We start from the raw sequence: 21,118 nt of genomic DNA, 5'->3' as shown, positions 1-21,118 counted from the left end.
TAAAAATATTACTTCTGTAGCTCACAAAGCGAATTTTCTGTGATTTATTAGATGATAACTTCTCGTAGAATGATCACATTCAATTCGTTTGTAACAAAATTAAGCCGTAATGATTTTTTTCTTAAGTGCCTTAATAAAACGCTAAGGTTGTTATTATTAAATATCTATTATACGCCCACATTTTTCTCTTAAAAAGAAAGTACTCGTACATTTCCATGGGACTTCATCAAAAAGTCAGAACAATATATTAAGATACAAAAAGGGACTATCAGATCATTAACTGGCACCCATGAATATGAATTTTGTAGATTATATCAAGTGAATAAGTGATGAAGTTAATCTACCAGTTCAGAAGGGTGTATTTTTGTATCTCTCACTAACTCAGTTTCATCCTCTCCTCCCTCTCTTTCACTCGAAATTCCCCTAAATATGTCCCCCCTAATTTTTAATGGAGTACCCAAATCAAGTTTTAAAAGCCGCAGGGCGAATAGTCTGTATTCATCCGAACTGAATCGGTAAATTAATCAGCGTTTATTTAAGAGACGATACGTAAAGATACCAATCAAAATCTATCCAAAAAGACTAACCATTAAAATCGATGAATCTTGTTTCTTTTGGCAAAAGTAGGCCTACGTCAGCCAACCCACCGGGTTGGTCTAGTGGTTAACGCGTCTTCCCAAATCAGCTGATTTTGGAAGTCGAGAGTTCCAGCGTTCAGGTCCTAGTAAAGTCAGTTATTTTTACACGGATTTGAATAGTAGATCGTGGATACCGGTGTTCTTTGGCGGTCGGGATTCAATTAACCACACATCTCAGAAGTGATCGAACCGAGACTGTACAAGACTACACTTTATTTACACTAATATATATCATCCTCTGAAGTATTATCTGTAATGTAATTACCGGAGGCTAAACAGGAAAATGTAAGAAAGGCCTACGTCAGCCATGTCTACAATATTATTAGTTTTTTGTAGGCATCTACAAGGAAGCTAAACAAATATTTTTCTACACCGTTGTCGATCATGACTATAGCGGAACTATTTTCGACTACTATATGGTAATATTAGTGCAAAGTATTGAAGTGTTATTAAAAGACGAAGAAAAACAGAATGCGAAATAAATAGAGGTTTCCGGGACTTTACTAAGTAAATTTATGTACAGGTACCGGAGTGAAATTTCGAACAAATTTTCAGACATTGTCAGATGTTTTCCCACCTTACTAAAGGTAATTATGTTAAGTACGTACTAAAACTAATTATATCTGTTCTATTGTACAAATAATAAATGGGAGTTATATGTAATTATATCAGATGTAGATGTTTTCTCTCTGTTGAACATAGTTGTGTGGGAACGTAACGTAACAGGTATAAAATAACTGGAAAGTATGAAGTAATGCTTGTAAAATGTCTAATAACTTTAACTTGGAAAGAATTTATAATGCGATACCTTTTACATTTCAAAAAAAATTTAATCTGTATATGTTCTGAATTTAAATGTAAAGTTTTTTTTTATTGAAGAATGAAATATTTTAAATTATTCTTTGACTCTATTTAGCCAAATACATTATATATATTACAAAGAAAGTTAAAGAACCGAGCTCATATATTATGAGCACTACCTTATTACAAATAAAATAAAAAAACCCTAACAAAAATATAAAAACAAGAATATACGGAAAATAAAATAAAATTACTTCAGGTTCCGTTTCATTACTGATACAGCAGACCTTCTGTTGGAATTCAATCACGATAAAACGGTTCGAACTAGGACATGTTGATTTTAGTCCAGGATGATTATTGTAAAGCTAACCGATTCATTTTAAACGAACATCAGCGTCACGAGAAGCAATGATATAAAGGCCTATTAATATATAATATCACGAGTTTCATGCGTTTATCTGCATGATTACACGTATTTAAACATAAAGATGTCACAATATCAGCATTGAACGTGGCCAAGTTGTCATCTTTCACAAATAGACCATTGTAAATCATGTCAGATCGTTTACATAGTAATTAAATAATAATATGTTTGTGTAGACGTCTTCTTAAACGTATAATTTTATCGAGTAGAAAATTATGAATATTTAGTGGCAACGTTCATTTTGATAAATAATTAAGCTTTGAAAATACACTATTCCGAATATTTTTGTTGATTTTTTAAATTTTATACTACACTCGGTTTCTATTTATTTATTTATTTTTTCTAGTATAATAAATTAATTAGAAATAAAAGTAAATATAAATTAAAACGATTTGTATCACTAAATAAAATTGATGATAAATGATTTTTTTTATTTAGAAAAAGGTACGTAATTCTAGTCTTACAAGATTTAGATCTGAAGAAAATTATTAATTTTTTCTAATTTCTGTCCTTATTTAGGCCAATAGCTGCTAAAACATTTAAAAGGGTCCTTTTTAGTCTAGCAGACAATTTTACTGGTTGAATGTATGTATAAGAATAGTTATAAAAAAAATAATAAAAAAATGGAACCGACATCAAGATCATGTAATGTGATGCACGTATATAGAATTATAAGGTTTCCACTGTCCATACCGATACTGTATATTATATTTAATGTATATTGCGTCTGAAAGGTTTAAGACGAGATATCTCGATTTTTAATGATTTTATTAATGGTGCTACCCATCTTGTGAATCAACTCACATTACCTGTCCTACACAATACCATATATCATCTAATGTGACGTATACGAGATAATTAGGCCCGTCCAGTGCAAATTGGCCCACAAAAAAACTAAACTTTAAAAATATGAGAAAAAAATGAACATCAAAAAATTTCATATAACGGTATAGCGGGAGGCGGATAGATTTGAACATCGCGTGACAAATAGTCTTACAGGACGGGTGTAACAGTTATATAGTCATTCCTTTATGATAACATCTCGTATAGCTCCGTATAGTTACATAGTATGCAGTACATTGTCAGAAACCCACCGGGTTGGTCTAGTGATGAACGCGTCTTCCCAAATCAGCCGATTTAGAAGTCGAGAGTTACAGCGTTCTCAAGTCCTAGTAAAGGCTGTTCCTTTATACGGATTTCAATACTAGATCGTGAAAACCGGTTTTCTTTGGTGGGTTTCAATTAGTCACTCATCTCAGAAATGATCGAACTGAGACTGTACAAGACTATACTTCATTTACACTCATACATATCACCCTTTTTTTTTTCTCTCAGCTCCCCTGGGCCGGACCGACTTGTTGGTATTACGCCGCCCAGGGGAGTGTCTTTAAACTCAAATAGGCCTCCCCACCTACCGGCTATATACCGGCAAGGCAGGTCGGCCTACCGGTTAGCTCTTTTTGAGTTCTTTATCAATATTGCCCCCCTGGGGACCCGAAAGGACAATACTAATACACCACATTATTACACCACGCCAGACCCAGTTCGCCGCGACGCGGTACCGGGTCCCTTCAGTATTCAGTGTGCTGTTGCCTGACTGTTACCCGTGGAGTCCTTGGTGGCTCATCAGTGCCAACACACCGCAGCATGCTGGACCTCACCAGCAAGGCTGTCCACCCAGTCCTATTCTAGCCAACACCTTTTCTTCTCTCATCGGAGTATTTCTGTAGAACAACTTGTCTAACAAAACTAGCAAAATTATTCCAGTTTGACTCGCTTCTTAGCATGTAGTCTATTGTTGTCTCTGGAGTTATCCCTGTGAGTGCCTTACTATGTCTAAGTGTGTCCCACCTATTGCACTCAAAAAAGGTGTGCTCAGCATCATCTATCTCGTTGCAGTAGTTGCAAATTGGCTCTTCTCTCTTGCCTATTTTGTGCAGGTAGTTATATATCACTAGTTATATATCACAGGTAGTTACATATCACCCTGTGAAGTAATAACTGAACGGTAATTCGTGGAGGCTTAACAGGAAAAAGTACATTGTCAGTTGTTACAACTTATATAACTAATAAATTTATATCTTTTATTTATTTAAAAATACGAATTATAAATAATTTTATTTTTATGAACGATTACTGCACGTAATCTAAATATATCCTAATACGTTATACATTCAATGCAATAAAATAAGATTATTCTACGCATGACAAATTTTAAGTATTATTTGATAACAGAATGAATCGGTTATTAATTTTATTTATAGAGCTATTAATCATGACAAATTTTATATGCGAATTGCTGAATATTTATGACATGATCATGTCATGTATTTGAAGTGTAATGGCATTATACTTTTCATAATGGCAAATACAGTTCAGTCTTGAGAGTGCATTCATCACACTTCCGCAATAATTTCATGTTCCTGATTTGTTTAAATCATATAGTGAATGTACAGGCGTAGTGAATAAGTTATATTTGGTATTTGTTGCGAGTGTTTAATTTAAACTTGAATATTCTTTAAAATTAAATTACGGTATTTGTTTGTTATCATCCAATAATCATGGAGGACGTTCACTTTGTATCAAAACTTGGAGGTAAAGTACTTCATAGTCAGAGTAGTGAAATCGTTTTGATAGTATATAACTTTATGGAAAAATAGGCGTCAACAATTACCCAATGATCCCATTAACTAAAGCTCGAGATCGGGCTGCTGAAGCCACTGGCGGCTTTTCTATCAGACTGATCACGAAAATTAAAAATGAATCTGAAAAAATGACCGTTTCCAATTTCGATTCTACGAGTTATTGAAATATGTCGGATTTAAGTGGCGAAAGATCCAAGGTAATCGTTCTGTATTGGTGGAAAGGAATGATATACGGGACAAAAGGATAAAGTACTTGCAGGCCATAAAATATTACAGAGAATCCGGTCATAACATAGTTTACACGGACGAAACTTAAGTCCTTAGCAAAGATGTTTCTGGCAAGTCCTGGAGAGACTGCTCAGGAAAAGTCCTTCGACAACCGATTTCTAAGAGAGAGCGTTTGATCGTTATCCAAGCCGGAGGAGAAAAAGGATTTGTTCTTAATGTTCTCACCATGTGGCAGGCTAGTCACAGTTTCGGATATTACCACAACCAAATGAACATGAGTAATTATATGAAATTGATCAGTGAAAAATTATTATCTAAACTTCCTAAAGAACCAAAAAGTGTTCTCGTAACTGTTAATGCTTCTTACCAAAACGTTTTAAATGAAAAGGCACCGACATCTAATAACACAAAAAATAAGCTTAAACAAAAAGAAATAAGATTTTGTGAGAGCTTTCTTAAACCACAATTATATGAAATAATAAAGTCAAACAAACAGACATTCGCGCTCTACCTTTTGGATGACATGTTAGAAAAAGAAGGCCATAATGTATGTACGTCTGCCTCCATATCACCCAGATTTAAACCCAATAGAAATAATATGGGCAGAAGTAAAACAATTCATTCGCAATGGAAATACGGAATTTAATATTGAAAGAGTGAAAAGTCTGTTTGAGGAGCAAACAAATTTAATGGGACCTGAAGACTGCATACTGAAATGCAGTCACGTGATAGACAACGAAAATGAATATCGATGCGACAGCCTTTAATAGTCAATGCTTTAAAATTAGAGACAGTGATAGTGACATTTATATATTTGGTAGTGACGAATCATTAAGTGCTTTTGAAAAAATCTGTCGGATGTCTCATACGTTCAAGGTAATTAGATTAAAGTAACGGTAATAAGCTATTTATGTTAGTAATTATTAATTACATTAGTAATAATTAGTAATAATTATTAGTAATAGATTAGTAATAATAATTACATTTATAAATTGCAAAAACAGCAGTTGTGTTGTTTAAATTTAAAAAACAGCAGTTAAGTTAGTATAAGATATTTTCAGGGTAGTTAATAGCGCGTTATGCCAGCCGTCAGCCAATGTGCTCATCAATAAGCCGCCCGTTATAAAATAAAATATATATATATTATAATCATTTAATAATGTTTTATACATATACTTTAGCGAACACAGGTACATGTTTAATTTTTGGAATACATTGTATTCTTTGCACAATCGGCAAAAATAAACTGTCCCGTGACGCATGAAGTGAAATAACGAAAGATATCAAAACAACGCCGCACTAAAGAGTGCGGCTTTGGCGGTACCTTTGTTTTATGACTTAGCTGTGCGCATTTTCAAAACACTAAATTTACAATTACATTCTTTTACTTTACCCAGTCGACTACTAGTGTTATAGTGAAGGGGTTAACTTTTAATTATTGCAAAAACACAAATTTTATTTCTCTTAACAAAAAAAAAGCAAGGAACTTTACATAATTTACTCCGCACTGAAAGTTCTACTTCGTGAAATGGAAATATAGATAAATTGAGTGAAACAAAAAATTAGTGTCCACAAAAAAAAAAAGAAAAATAAATCTTCTTTCACAACAGCTACAATAATGAGTACTTGAAATTTGGTTTTATACTTCGACCGCATTTTACGGAAGACGATGTACGTCCAATGTGCTTAATATGGAAGTTAAGAATAATGATACCGTGAAACCGTCCAAAATGTTACGACATTTAAAATGAAGACGTCCCGAACTAGAACAGAAACCAATGGAATATTTTGAACGACAAAAACAAGAATTGAATCTCCTAAAAAAATTAAAGAGACTTTTGTTCAAAATAAATCGCAATTGAAATGTTCATATTTAGTTGCACTACGTATAACCAAAACAAAAAAATCGTTCACAACCGGAGAAAATTTAATTAAACCGGTGTTAATTGATGTTTGCAATGAAATATTAGGACCCTCAGCTGTAGTTGCAGTATAGAACAATTCCTCTTTCAAATGATACGATTAGTCATCGAACTGAAAATATTAAATATCAGTTAATAAAAAGTATTAAAGAATCTAGATCGACAATATTTGCTATCTAGATCGACAAATCATGTGACATTTCTAAAAAAGTTATTTTGCTCTGCTATGTATGGTACATTGACTATTCTTCTGAAGAAATTAAAGATTAATTATTATTTTACAAAGATTTCACACGACAGGTTCCAAAATTTTTGATTCATTGAATTCGTATATTAATAACCATTTCTTAAACTGGATAAATTGTATCGGTCTGTATACCGACGGAGCAGCAAATAAGACTAAGTAACAAAAAGGATTCAAAAAATCGCTTCTCCGACATATTACTAACACACTGTATAATACATCGCCAGCAGTTAGCAGCCAGAAATATGTAACCTGAATTAAGCGATGTTCTGTTGGAATCGACAAAAATTGCTAATTTCGTAAAGAAAAGCGATCTTAACTCTCGATTATTTGCCATTCTTTGTTAAGAGATAAGATCAGAATACCAACGTCTCTTACTTCATGCAGAAGTAAAATGGCACTCGAGAGGAAAACTGCTTACCAAGCTTTACGATAAGGACGGAAATGGAGATATTTCTGGTAGAAAACAGTCTCCATAATCAAAATGTTTTCCAATGTATTGATTTGGGAAACTTTAACTGACATATTTTCTTACATAAACGACTTAAATTTAAGTTTGCAGGGAAGTATGACACATTTAATTTAACAAAATTTACATTTAAAAAAAAATTGAAGAAAATAATAATAAAGTATTCTTATTCTTATTACTATACAAAAAGAAATAATAGTTGATGATAATCTGAATGTAATAATAAGTCAACATTTAGACATTATATGATGGATTTGAAAAATATTTCCCTGCAAACATAAACTTGCAGGAGATGAATTTATGGCTAACTAATCCTTTTATTGTGAATAATTGCAATGATATATGTTTAAATAACGAAGACCACGAACGTCTCTTGGTACCGAGTTCAGACATAACATTAAAAAACAAATTTCAACTATTAATTTAATTAAATTTAGGATTGCGATATAAAATACATATCCAAATTTACATAACAAAGCCATGAAAATGCTACTTCCCTTTTCAACCACATTTGTGTGAAGCTGGATTCTCAGCAATGATACTTATTAAAACCAAAACAAGAAATCGTTTATCAATAAATTCATCTCATCGATTAGGTTTAACTAATTTACAACCAGACAGTGGAACAATTGTGCAAAATGAGGAACAACAAATTTCTCACTAACTTTCATTATTTACAACTAGTTTGTAACATGATTTGTTTGCAGTTCCTATTTTTAAATAAAACAACCTACATTTATTTTCTGATTTTCATTTATACATTGTTTTGCTATTTATAGATAATAGAAATGATTTTAATTAATAATATGTATATGTAAATTTAATTACTCATAAAACAAAAATATGATTATAAGTATTTTTTTTGCTCGTCAAAAAATCTAAGCTGAGGGTCTGCCGGTCCCTGTATATTTTTTTACAATTTTACCATAAATAAATAACTGATATGGACACATGACTTCCTTATACGCCTATTAAATTACATATATACCTTTTATTCTGCACTTCATTTAAACTTACTTCACTTGAAAGTAAGATACGATATTACAGTAGATCCATATTACTGCAGCTAATAAGGGGAAGGCACGGGTTTCGGGACACCGATTTGAACCGTATTGCGTGTGTGAATAGCACACTGTTTACGTGTCTTCATCACACGCAATATACAATTATACTCAAAAATCGCATAGCAATTTATATTAAGCACTTTTTTTAAATAAGGAGGTTATGTATTCGACCCGTATGTTTTTATTTTTTTTAACGTAGCATTAAAAAGAAGAGACAGACTTATAGGCCACATATTAAGGCATCCGGTAATAGTCGCTTTAATATTGGAGGGATATGTAGAAGGGAAAAATTGTGCAGGCAGGCAACGGTTGAAATATGTAAAAAAAATTATTATGGATGTCGGATGTAGGGGGTACACCAAAATGAAACGACTAGCACTCGATATGGAATCTTGGAGAGATGCATCAAACCAGTCATATTATATTTATATAATATGCATTTTATACGAGTTTATATATTAATTTTTTTTTTTCACGTCGCTTAAATAGATATGTGGTGTGAGAACGTATCGGATCCGTAACCATGCACATATCGGTTCTAATCCGACTTCATATATATCATATTTATTTTTAATTTTTTAATTTAAATATATTGATTTATTAATAGTTATTAACCGCTAATTGTAAAAAATTTTGAATTAAAATGACAATTACATAAAATTTTATTTCACTAATAACTACAGATTTTTTTCATATTTCTTTTATTGTTATTATTATTGAATTATTAGTTATTATTAATTTTTTTTTACAATCAGAGGTTAATAATTATTAATAAATCAATATATTAAAACTAAAAAAAAAGTTTAAAAACAATATATGTATATGAAGTCGGATTCGAACCGATCGATGTGCCTTCCCCTTGTAAGATCCAAATATTTAATTAATTAAAATTTTAGTTGGCTCTTACTCTTTAACCAATCGTCTTTAAACATCGTTGAAAAGCTCTCAACGAGGGCTTATTACTGCACCTAAGAAAAGTCCAAAATCCAGATGTTTCAAAATTGAAACCCCACTTTATTTAGAGGTCTGACTGTATACACATTTTTGGTCCAGTCGATTGCAATCAAAAGGGAGTTGAAGAACTAGATGTTACAGTAATCCTAAATATAACATTCTACGGCTAATCGTTTTTGAGTTATGCGAGATACATACATACGTATGTACAGACGTCACGCCGAAACTAGTCAAAATGGATTCAGGGATGGTCAAAACGGATATTTCCGTTGAAATCTAAAAACCGAAATGTTTTGGGATTACAATACTTTTTTTACTTCGTACAAGGAAGTGTGTTGAGAAACATTGATATAGAATATCAGGATTCCCACTGTCCCTACCTATCCGCCGGACGGCGAAAAAAAACATTTTTTGTCAATTTTCAGTCCGATTTTTTGTGTATAATAGATTTTTCAACATCATCCTACCATCGAAAAAAGTAGCTACGTTGATTGCAACAAGATTTATTTCAATCGCATTAATAGGAAAAAATATATGCGCGAACAAACGTTAAAAAAGTAGAAATATATGGGTCGAATACATAACCTTCTCCTTTCAAAAAAATTAATTAAAGAAAAAAAATAGTAACATTTTTTTGTCTTCAGTAATTTGACTGGTTTGATGCATCTCTCCAAGATTCCCTATCTAGGGCTAGTCGTTTTTTACGGTATACCCCCTACATCCTAGATCCCTAACAATTTGTTTTACATATTTCAAACGTTGCCTGCCTGCACAATCTTTCCCTTCTACCTGTCCCTCAAATATTAAAGCGACTATTACAGGATGCCTTAATATGTGGCCTAAAAGTCTGTCTCTTCTTTTAACTATATTTTTCCATATGCTTCTTTCTTCATGGATTTGCTGCAACACCTCTTCATTTGTCTCTTTATCCATCCATCTGATTTTTAACACCTAAGGCACCACATTTCAAAAGCTTCTAATCTTTTCTTCTCAGGTACTCCGATCGTCCAAGTTTCACTTCCATATAAAGCTACGCCCCAAACATATACTTTCAAAAATGTTTTCCTGAGGTTTAAGTTAATTTTTGATGTAAACAAATTATATTTCTTACTGAAGGCTCGTTTCGCCTATGCTATTCGGCATTTTATATTGCTTCTGCTTCGTCCATCTTTAGTAATTCTACTTCACAAATAACAAAATTCTTCTACCTCGTAATCTTTTCTCTTCCTATTTTTAAATCCAGTGGTCCATCTTCATTATTTCTATTACATTTCATTCCATTACTATATTTCAATAACAGCATCATAAGTTCTTTAAATTTCTACTTCTAGAAGTCTATGCAAAAAAGATTTCCCGCAAATTACGAACTGTTAATTTTCCGCTCGATTCAAAAAGTCTAAATTTAATGATTTATTTGAAAAAATTATCGGTAATTTTTTATTTTATTTTACTGGATGTTTTTATTTTTGATTTCAGACGTAAATACTATTATGTTACACGAACTAAGGATTTTTTGAATGTGACAATATAATGTTTTTATTTTACTAAAATATGTTAGTTTTTCATTTTTCCGGAAAAATATCCCTTTTCAATTTCAATACCAAAATAATCAGGCAATATATTACTACTCAAAATTCATCATTAAACAATGTCGATGACCACAAAATTAACAATCATAAAAATATAGACAACACAAATTTTGAGCCGTAATAAAAAAATAACTAAACATCCAACTGGATCAGTCGAAGAACGTCTTATATAAAATAAAAAGTCGTCAAAATTGATCCGTTTGGTGAATAATAAAATTTAAACTCGCATATGGAAAAAGTCTACACGGACTCAATCGATCAGCTCCAACTTCGTTTAAATCCTACTGAAAATCTATAAATAATATGTTACTTTAACAAATATGTCGATCTTATTTAAGAACAAAGAATTACACTGACTATTAAAAAAGAAACAATATTAGTAAAATATAGTTTGTCGGAGATTACGATATACCCTATACATATATATTTATTTAACTATACTACTTTTAGACGTAGTAGATGGGGTAATCAATTTAGCTGTATGATACGAATTGAGAAACCAACCAAAACCCATAACTCGTTTATGCAATGCAAAATCTATGTATTTATATACTTGCTCTTGTGATCCATTATTTAAATTCTGGAAGAGAATTATGCCCCAAAGCTAAATAATATATTCAATATCAAATAGAATTAAAAATTAAATTCCACGTAAACGCTTTTTTTCCTACAGCTACAATAATTTATTCGGGCGACGGAACTTACACAAAATACGTAAATCCATTTTCCATTTCTTTAAATAAATTTTCTGCTACGTTACTTTTATTATATATTTTATTTTATGGTGAATCTGCTGTCAGTTTTAGTTTCAGTTTTATTTAGTTTCAACAATTCTATCGATTTTTCCAACATCAGTGTATCGGTAAGGATTGAGCACCACATGTTAGTAACTATGTAAATTATTTACATTCCGTTTTAGTCTGCTGGTGTGCGTTTTTTATATAATATATGGAATTTTCATTTAATATTGGTACATATCTCGTTTACATTATATTTTTCCTACTTAGCCTAAGTAAAATTGTTAGCTGAAGACTCGTGTAATACTTTCTTTAGGGATTAAAAAAAAATGTTTTTAATCTTGCTACATAGAAACATACTCAATAAGGATTTTTATAAAAAGTAGAAAATAATAAAAAACAATTTCAAATAAATCACTTAAAGAATAGGAGGATTCTTATTACTCGTAAATAATTTTTTCATCGTATGTAAGAACAATGCAACATTTAAAAACTTGCATTTGGAATATTATTTTTTTTTTTAAAACGAAAAATATTGAGCTACATCTTGGATAAACTCATTACTTAAAAATATATATCGAATTTTAAATTTTAAAACCTCAAAAAAATTCAGTTTCAATCATTAGAAAATCTGAGGATATTCCTATTATATTTGTTCTGAAATATATCGCCCTAACTTTAGATTTCTAAGGTATTTTGGAGCAACTGTTCTAGCATGAAAATAGAATAAACACTGGTAATTACGTAAAAACTAACCTATATATGTGAGGATGAAGAACCAAACTCTTTTTAAGGGTAAAACTTATGAAACTGCCTGTTTCTGCAAGATAACTCAATATATCCGCTGAATGTTGCAAATTTTTATTCCAGATATAAAAATTCCTTATGAATTTAAACTGAAAACTAAAACATGACCGATTATGTTACTCGTATTTAGAGCAACGATAAATGATACAAAAAATAATGAAAGTCACCGAGTATTTGCAAAACATTCAGTATGTGTTTTCTATTTAAAATTTTAAGCTTTAAATATTTTAAAAGACCCATCAGTGCACACGTCTCATCGATTTTGAGCCATTTTCAGGACCTTTCTATTTGGAAATAAGTTCATATTATATTGTTTAATAACTTTTCCCAAGAATATACAAGATTTGTTGATAAATATATCCAGTAAATAAAACTAAGAATGTATGTACTCGTGCAAGATATAAAGTGGCGATATACTGACCCCCATTTTACATAATGTAAACACTTTTTCCTTAGGGGGTACTAAATATACAGCTCAACTTTTAACTTTCATTAGATTTAAACATTTTAACCATGTTTTATTAACACGTTTCTAAATTGCATTACTTCACAAATCCTAACTAAAAAGTCCTTTTTAGACTTAAAAATACAATTATGTTTAATGTATCTTTTTTTCAGTTTGATTTGAAGGTTTTTAAAAAGTTACGCAAACACAATGAAGAAAAAGGTGTTTCAATTATCCCCCTAAATATTTAATTTCTGACTTAATTTTGACTAGATAGTGATATTTATTTAGATACTGAGGAAATATAAGGAAGGAGTTCCTGTTTTATTAACCGGATAGTTAAGGATATTACGCAACCATCTAAAGGAGACAGAATCCCTCACTTTGTCTATCAGAGTACACCAAAGTTGTGCAGGCTTCTACACTTTCCATCATCTTCAACTTGGACCTAACAGATTTAACATTCCCAAAACTGAAAATGGCAAAAAAAGAATCTTTTTCTTTTGGTTTTGGAAAGAGAAGGGTAGTGAGAAAGAATCTATTTATCAGAGGGACCGTAAATAAAACAAACTAATTCACCAAGAGAAAAGCTAACGGCCCACCGTATCTGGCATGGGGCATTCATCTCTCATAAAATCACTCGAAATATAAGAGTATTTTTTACTATATGGGAGCAACACAATACTGATTAACGACTTTTCGTTGAACAGCTTAAATATATTCTGCAATTAAGAGACACCCGAATGGCATAAGAATCTCACGGGTGTTCAAAAAGTGAAACAACCTTATGGAAAATAGTTTCCTTCTTTTTTTGCAGGTTAAATTGAGGAAAAATGGGTTAAAAATGCAGCAGAGAATATGTTTTGTCTTCCAATACATTGGATATACCAGTTATGCCCAGACCCAGAATGCCTTCACAGAAAAGTATGGTGTGGATGCACCAAACAAGTCATCCAACAAGCGGCTGTACGACAAGTTCCAAGAGACAGAGAATGTGACAGATGCAGCCAAAAGTGGTCGACCGAAAATGCTGATACCAGAAAAGTTGATCGATGTGCAAGCTGTTAGTCCCAAGAAATCTGTGCGACGCCTATCTAGCCATTCTGGACTTACCGTCGGTAGTACGCACACGGCATCGCGTTAGTGTTTAAAGAAACATTCGTACAGAATTCGTGTTGTTTACGAATTGTTACTTGCAGACACTGGAAAACGCGTACCTTTCTGTCATTGGTTTATTTCGCCAGATGGGGAAGAACTCGACGTTTGGTTTCGGTCAGACGAGGTCTGGTTCTACCTTGACGGATACGTGAATGCACAGAATTCAAGCATTTGGTGTACGGAAAATCCACGTCAGCTGTACGGACAAAACGTGGGTGTTTGGTGTGCACTGTCACGTACGCGAATCTTCATGACGTTCTTTCCTGGCAAAGTGAACAGCGAACGCTACATACAGATGATGAAACAATTTGTAAACGCTACACATGCAGACCAGCTACAATACATCTGGTTTTAGCAGGAGAATGCTACGGCTCATACAACCAACAACACTAAGCCTTTCTTGTATTAGTGTTTTCATAGACAAGTGATTTCCAAGGGGTTGTGACCCCCCTCGGTCTTCTGGTTTATCCCCTCCTGACTTTTTCTTGCGGGGATATCTTAAGGATGCTGCTTACAAAACCCATCCTCACACCATTCCCGAAGTGTAAAGCGAAATTGAAATATGTATCACTGCAATTCCTCAAAAAATGTTACAACATGTGTTTAAGAGCATGCAAACACTCGTATTCAATCATGTGAATAATAATGGAGGCGAATTTCAAAAATTATTGTAACTTACTCATTTTCCCATAAGGTTGTTACACTTTTTGAACACCCTAGTAAAACTGTATCAAGTGGGTATAGTTGATATGTTATCAATTCATTCCTACATGTAAGGTTCCATCAAGATAGGTCAGATATGTATCCGACCCTGAGTACGGTAAAGTTTAAGACTCAGGATTACTTAAATGACTTATTTAATTTTTAAATACTTTTATAAATATTTACTTTTCTGTTTCTCCTATTTAAATGTTGGAACTGTAATTTTTATTTAATACAGGACGTTTAAATTTAAAGATCTTCGGCTTCGGTCGGATTAACTCGGCTCTTTACACTTCACTCGGCTCCTGTCGGCATCACTCGGCTCTACAGTTCACACTGCGCCTTTCGGATGCACTCGGCTCCTGACGAATCAGCGGCTCTACCAATAGTACATAAGCAAGCTCTTTACTACATTCGTGCCAGTTGTACGACAGTCTAGTTCCAGTTCTACATTCCAGTTATTTCACTTACAGAAATATTTACAATTACAATAAAACAGTTATAATTAATGTTATAATTCCATCATATTCAAACAATTAATGTTATATATATATATATATATATATATATATATATATATATTTCAATCAAAATAAAATATTTATTATAACAAATAATCAAGACTTAAATTATTAAAAGAATCAGCGCTAGTTTTCATCCATTTAAAAATTCAATCCTGCTTCATTTATTTTCTAATTGAGATAAATTTACAAAAAAAGTAACATTATGTAAAACTGGTTATCTGATGTTTTTTTTTTTTTTTTTTCATTAACAATGAACTTTTTCATTATTTTCAGTATTCACCTCAAAATAAATGTCTTTTAATGCAATTCACAACATTAAAAGTTATTCTGTAAAAGCATATTTAAAGAAAAATACACAACAGAAATTGAAAGTATTTTATGTGAAAACTTTAGAATAAAATTTTTCTCGCCCGTAAACACGCTAACGCGAAGTAGACGTAGAAACACTACCGACAGTAGTAGTAATAGTAGAAGTACCAAATGAAGCGTAGAATATCGTGAGGTGGAAACGATTTGGGGATGCCATTCCTGAGAGAAACATTCCATTTCAGAAAGAGTAAAGTTTATTTTACCACTTTAAGTTAGTTCATGCTTCTTTGTAAGTTATTCATGTTTTCCATTTGGCTTTTATTGTGTCTGACAACAGGCCTTACTCGTGATAAGAAGAAAATGTTCTGGTTTAGCTGTTCAAATTTAGTTTTCAACTTGTCTTTGCGTTAGTCTCAAAACCAACTTTTTAACTATGATAATTTCTGTCGAGTACTCTTTTCTGTTAAGAAAAGCGAAAGAAATACTTGAAATATTTCAATTCGAATATAAATACGCTTTTATTCGCCGATTTTCATAAACTTAATAATACGAAGATTATAAGATTGGAATTTACAGTTTTATTTTATCGACTAATAAAATAACAACTTTGGTTACAGTTTTACCATCGGCATTTTAAAGTTACTGAATTAAAATAATATTAAGTTTTAAAAGTACAGGAAAAAATAACAAAACTTTTTATGCAAAATTACTAGGAAAAAATCTAGGATCCTAAACGCCTTAGATAATCCTTAAAAGATAGATAAAATTTTACGAAACTTCATAGAAAACTAGAAATGATTTAAAATTTAAATCAACAGTTTTTTATCATAAAGTTTGGTTTGAAAATAGTAACCAGTCCATTATATGAAAAAACGGTTTATTAATGTTTTCATCGAGTAAAAACTTCACATTCATTCAGACATTCACAGTAGTTGAGCTGTAGGACGGTGTAATCACTCTAGGAATGGGTTATTGGTACTTTTATGTGAGAATACATGTACCTTACAAATCCCTGCAATCAAAATTATGTACTCGAAAATTTTATAACATTTCTTTTGTGAATTCCTTTCTATCAGCGAGAACTACGAAAATTATCTTTGACATTCTTTAATCATCGATAGTAAATTTTAATAAATTTTACTTACAGAAAGGTAGATTTGAAAATTTTAAATTAAAATAAAATCACGTCAGTATTGCTGATAAATTCTGGAAATAGTAAATTTGAAATCTAGAAAGCAATCGGCAAAACTTTTGCTTTTTATTAACAGTTTTTAGTCCACGAAGCCTAGATTTTATAAAAAACAGAAATATGAGAGTAAAGCAAGAGTAAGTGATGCCTCTCGGCCTGTATAACTTCAACCAAAATCATTTTCCGAAGAAATTCTAGGCACTACAGTCAATTAGAGAACTATGTTATTCTATTATTATAAGACATCTAATTAATTTTGGATTTTATTAGTTTAATAAAGGATCGTATTTATTTCATTTTTTAAATAATTTTCTTTTAGCAGCGATTCAAAAGCATGTTGCCAAACTCTGACCAGTTGTTTTTCACGCCAAAAATAAATAATTACATAGAAAATTCGCATAGCCTGAAGACGTAAGCTGGGTATATGACTAATATAATACATTTCTTAATAATTAATTTTTTTTTTTCTCTTAAGTACTTAACTTTTGTTCCTTTTTTTAAAGAATACGATACTTTCCGTTGTATCAAGTAAGTTTGTAAATAAATTCCAGTTAATATAGACTTGTATTTCACCGAACATACTTTCCGTTTGAACACTAGTTCGGAATTAACGAATATGAAATAGTTGTAAATATACTAAAAAAGAATTTCATATATAAAAATATTAAATCGCGATAGATATTATTTATAAAACCTTTTTTTTGCATATCTGTACAACAATTTCAGCCGTGTAAACCGTATACATTAAGTAATACCAGATAACCAACTATTAATAATCACTTTTTTTATTTACTTTCAAAATGTACACTTCATTAATTAAACATTGCAATGAGTTATAATAATTTATGTTTTTAGTCAAGTTCACATTTAAATATATATTAAATATGTCTAGCTAGAACAATAAAAATTTAGTGATGTTTGCTAATACATCTTAAAGGAAAGTAAATTCATATAATTAATTCTAACATTAATTAAGATCATCTGGTTCATTAACAAGGAAGAAGAAAGAAGATGACAGGAGATGTTTACATTAAGCAAGAGGACAAAGAAAACAAATGAATCTGTACATATCTTATCTGTAGTTTTGTATGTATTTGTTTGCGTCCACGTAAAAATATATTAATATAAATACACGTCTATGAAACATATTATACCAAACAATGGTTATAAACATATTATATTTAATCGTTATGGAGCCTTTTACTCTTAACTTGGTACATTTACAACCGTAAACCATTTATTATCCTAATTTTAATCTAAATTTATAGATCCTGTACCGTGTTACTGCTTTATCCTTAGCGCTTAATGACTTTTGTCGGGAAGAGTATTTTCGAGCCGCTGTCATTAACAACGTATTCTATATTTCTAGTTCTCTCTCTATAAGCTACGTGTGATAAGGAAAAGGCTAATTTTACTCACCCGAATTCATTTTCTGCCTTAAAAGTCACTAAGTCTATCTTTTTCCTTTAAAATCGTTTTTAACTTAAAATTATCTTTAAAAACGTATGGGGACACACATACATTTGCGTGCACATTCAGACGATGCATAATGTTAAACGATGTTTTTAATTACATTTTTATTTAAATTAACATCAGACGATGTGGAAATATATACGATTAACTGTAAATACGAAATTCAAACGCGCAATTACGGACGAAAATATCAACTATTAATTAACTTTTAAATTGTTTATTAAAAAAAAAGTAAATATTAATACGTTGCAAACTCAAATAAGACGTTAAAAGCGATGTTCTACAAATGTATTATCAAATAACTTTATTTAGAACAACGGGTATTATATACTCTTATTAAAAACATTATTTTGGCTAAATCAATCATTCAAAATTTAATAACGGTTTAAATTTTCTTACAACACGTCAACGTTATCGTAACACAGATGATGTATACGGAGGTCATTACGCTATTACTGGACACATGAGTGAGGAGCGAACCTGCAATCCGTCAGGCAATTTCTTAGCATAAGAAACTAGCCGGCGAGTTTGCATTTTTCATGACACAAGCCGCTTGCGTATAACTTTGTGAAACATGAAAAATTATACACTTAAAGGTACCGTGGATAGATCGGTCTAATTTGTATCCAAATCTGTTCTAGACCTACTGCTTGCTTCTACTATATTTTTATTTCTTTATTTACGGTTATCAGGTAAACCGCAATTAAATGAATATTATTATACTTATATCAAATGTTATTTATTTTAAACTTCTAAAAGGTGTAAAAAATATTACATTTCGGTCACTCGGTTACTACTTCAGCCTAAATCACAAAATGAAAACTGTTAATTATTTATATTTTCCATTAAGAAATAGCAGTTATTATTAAAAGAAATAGACTACATTCTATCTATTAAAAGTGTTCCAACTGTCCATCGTAATATTCTCAGTCATCAACTACTTTATTTTAATATTTTTAAACTTTCTGAAAGGTATTAAAAAAATACGTAAATAAATACGCTTTACATTTAATAAAAATATATAACGTTCATAAAAACAAGATAACTTTGTCTAACTACGCGTAAAAAAAAAACATGTGCATACCTAAGTATAAATGAAGCATACCAAAACATTCATAGTAATATATTTTTAAAAAAAAATCGAAGTAAGAAATTCATAATAAAATAACTAGAGCTCCGTTAATCGATGATTAAGGCCGTACAATAATCCCGCTATCAATAATGTTGTACTTATCAACAACTATATTATACAGTTTAGTCGCTTTCTTCTCTCAACTGAGTATATTATCACATATCAGCAAGAAAGTCGCATAAATCTGTAGGTGAAGTTCTACCTTTCTTTTTCCTGATTAGCCTCAGTTAATAACCGTTCAGATAATACTTCAGAGGATGAATGAGGATGATATGTATGAGTGAGTGTAGTCTTGTACGGTCTCAGTTCGATCATTCCTGAGATGTGTGGTTAATTAAAACCCAACCACCAAAAAACACCGGTATCCACGATCCAGTATTCAAATCCGTGTAAGAATAACTGAATTTACTAGGATTTGAACGCTGGAACTCTCGACTTCCAAATCAGCTGATTTGGGAAGACGCGTTCACCACTAGACCAGGTGAAGTTCTACCTAATAAATGACAACATAACTCTGTTGATCACAAAAACTATTATAATGGACGTCATTGCTTTCAGAGAAAGTAACTTTGACTGGTGATGCTCCTAATCGATTGTTTTACATGCTTCAAGCATTTTATTTATAGCATTATCATTATAAAACTAATTAATACTCTTTCTCTCAATAAATGATCCTTAAACATACTGTTTCCCCTCAGCAGGGAAATTTTTTAAATATATGAACATTATAATACAATGAACGAAAAACAAAATTATAAAAATAAAGCGATTATTTACAGTAATATATTTTTTCTTTGTACCGTAAAATTTAAAAAAACCGTTCCTCTACACAAAAACGACTTTGGTAATCGATCTTTGTAAGCAAATTAGAATTATCGGGTGATAGAACTGAAACGATGATAGAACAGATTGTATTTTACAGTCGAAACCGTTGTTTCAAGAACATACTGAACTTGTAACCATATTTCTTCTGTTGATTCACTGATGTTAATGATCTGAAGCGATCGCCCTAATCGCCCTAATACAGCGTTAAACTTTACGTTTGAAGAAAAAAAGATTACCGATATTTTTAATACTCGATTAACACTATAGAATACGCGTGTAAAAGTGTCGCAGATGTTAAAGCTTTTTTTTCACGTAGAAGATACATATAACCAGACAAGTCATATTTTAACACTACTGGCTCCTCAGTAGCGGCTCCTCCTGGCTTGGTGATCCAATATGACAAGCTGCATATATACGTACTTGTAATACAAGGACAAAGCTGCCTTCGACTCCAAATTAAATTAGTATTATCTAGATATCCAGGGAATTTTGTGAATCAATCGATTATACTACTTTGCGTACATTGTAAAATATTTACATTTTATTTTTATTTACCAAACTGCTTGTGGTATAGGTAAGTTCTATGTCCATTAATGTTTATTTCAGTTACTCTTTGTTATACCGTTTTAATTTTACCGTAATATTTTTATAAATTAATCAGTTTATTATGACCACACACCTAACTTTTAAAGGGCTAAAAATAACGTTTGCCATTAAATCGTTGACATAAATACCAAAAAAGTACAAATAAGCTTAGTTTTTTTGTACTCGGTACATGATAGAGTTAATTGGCATCCCAATTATTACGTGTAATCCAGTTACATCTGAATTTATTTTAA

Source organism: Lycorma delicatula, chromosome 4, assembly GCF_047948215.1.
Source record: "Lycorma delicatula isolate Av1 chromosome 4, ASM4794821v1, whole genome shotgun sequence".
NCBI lineage: Eukaryota > Metazoa > Arthropoda > Insecta > Hemiptera > Fulgoridae > Lycorma > Lycorma delicatula.
Note: the sequence above shows the minus strand (reverse complement) of the source record.